We start from the raw sequence: 2,500 nt of genomic DNA, 5'->3' as shown, positions 1-2,500 counted from the left end.
AGGGTGGCACAGAAATCCCTCGGAATGGGAAAACGGGTCATTTTCGTGTCGCCACATTGCATACGAACCGCATGAAACTTCCAGAGGCATTTGCAGCAGGAATGCATGTGCACTCAAAAAAGTGAATATTTCTCACGGATAGACCCCGTGATACGCTAGAAATTGGCGGGGATGTCTCTCTTGTGGCTCACGGGGCTGTTAGGGTGGCACAGAAATCCCTCGGAATGGGAAAACGGGTCATTTTCGTGTCGCCACATTGCATGCGAACCGCATGCAACTTCCAGAGGCATTTGCAGCAGAAATGCATGTGCAGTCAAAAAAAATTGATATTTTTCACGGATAGACCCCGTGAAACGCTAGAAATTGGCGGGGATGTGTCTCTTGTGGCTCACGGGGCTGTTCGGGTCGCACAGAAATCCCTGGGAATGGGAAAACGGGTCATTTTCGTGTTGCCACATTGCGTACGAACCGCATGAAACTTCCAGAGGCATTTGCAGCAGGAATGCATGTGCACTCAAAAACTTCTATATGTTTCACGGATAGACCCCGTGAAACGCTAGAAATTGGCGGGGATGTGTCTCTTGTGGCTCACGGGGCTGTTAGGGTGGCACAGAACTCCCTCGGAATGGGAAAAGGGGTCATTTTCGTGTTGCCACATTGCATAGGAACGCCATGAAACTTCCAGAGGCATTTGCAGCAGAAAGGCACGTGCACTCAAAAATTTTAATATTTTTCACGCATAGACCCCGTCAAACGCTAGAAGTTGGCGGGGATGTCTCTCTTGTGGCTCACGGGGCTGTTAGGGTCGCACAGAAATGCCTCGGAATGGGAAAACGGGTCATTTTTGTGTGGCCACATTGCATAGGAACGGCATGAAACTTCCAGAGGCATTTGCAGCAGGAATGCATGTGCACTCAAAAAAGTGAATATTTCTCACGGATAGACCCCGTGAAACGCTAGAAGTGGGCGGGGATGTCTCTCTTGTGGCTCACGGGCGCTGTTAGTTAGGGTCGCACAGAAATCCCTCGGAATGGGAAAAGGGGTCATTTTCGTGTTGCCACATTGCGTACGAACGGCATGAAACTTCCAGAGGCATCTGCAGCAGAAATGCATGTGCACTCAAAAACGTCTATATTTTTCACGGATAGACCCCGTGAAACGCTAGAAATTGGCGGGGATGTGTCTCTTGTGGCTCACGGGGCTGTTAGGGTCGCACAGAAATCCCTCGGAATGGGAAAACGGGTCATTTTCGTGTTGCCACAATTGGCATACGAACGGCATGAAACTTCCAGAGGCATTTGCAGCAGAAATGCATGTGCACTCAAAAACGTGAATATTTTTTCACGGATAGACCCCGTCAAACGCTCGAATTTGGCGGGGATGTTTCTCTTGTGGGTCACGGGGCTGTTCGGCTCGCACAGAACTCCCTTGGTCCACCTGATTCGTGCATACAGGCAGCAACTAAAACTCTGTAAACCTGCTGTGAGGACATCTAAACAGTGGACCAGTGAGGCTGTGGAAGATTTGCGGGCGTGCTTAGACTGTACTGACTGGGATATGTTCACGACTGCTACCAATAGTCTGGATGAACTCACAGAGGCTGTGTACATCAGCTTCTGTGAGGACTGCTGTATCCCAACACGTACCAGGGTGAACTTTAACAACAACAAGCCCTGGTTCTCAGCAAAGCTCAAAAGGTTGAGGTTGGAGAAGGAGGAAGCGTTTAGGAGTGGGGATAGAGACAGATTCAAGGAGTCGAAGAACAGGTTTAGCAAAGCGGTGAGAGAGGCTAAACGACTGTACTCAGAGACACTAAAACACCAGTTCTCTACTAACGACGCTGCTTCTGTCTGCCAAAGGGCTCAGGCACATCACCAACTACAAACCCAGAGCGCCCCACACCACTAACGACTCCCGCCTAGCCAACGACCTGAACGAGTTCTACCGTAGATTTGAAAGACAATTGGACTGTCCTGAACCACCCCTTCCCACCCAAGAGGCCCCATCCCCCACCCATACTACAGAAACGACTCTCTCCTTTCAGGAGGGAGAAGTTAATGGGCTTTTCAAGAGGCAGAATCCACGCAAAGCAGCCGGGCCGGACTCTGTCTCTCCAGCCACCCTCAGGCACTGCGCTGACCAGCTGTCTCCGGTGTTCACCAACATCTTTAACACCTCCCTGGAGACATGCCATGTACCAGCCTGTCTCAAGTCCTCCACCATCATCGCTGTGCCCAAAAAGCTAAGGCCAACAGGACTAAATGATTACAGACCGGTCGCCCTTACATCTGTGGTAATGAAGTCTTTTGAGCGCCTGCTCCTGGCACACCTCAAAGCCATCACAGACCCTCTCCTGGACCCCCTTCAGTTTGCCTACAGAGCCAACAGGTCTGTGGACGACGCAGTTAACATGGCCCTCCACTTCACCCTACAGCATGTGGACGCCCCAGCATCCTACGCCAGGATCCTGTTTGTGGACTTCAGCTCTGCCTTCAACACC

This window comes from Petromyzon marinus, unplaced genomic scaffold (assembly GCF_048934315.1).
Source record: "Petromyzon marinus isolate PM22_M1 ecotype Great Lakes invasive population unplaced genomic scaffold, UKy_Petmar_22M1.pri1.0 PM_G_Scaffold_29, whole genome shotgun sequence".
NCBI classification, from domain to species: domain Eukaryota; kingdom Metazoa; phylum Chordata; class Hyperoartia; order Petromyzontiformes; family Petromyzontidae; genus Petromyzon; species Petromyzon marinus.
The sequence above is the reverse complement of the archived record's forward strand: the minus strand, read 5'-3'. Positions refer to the sequence as shown.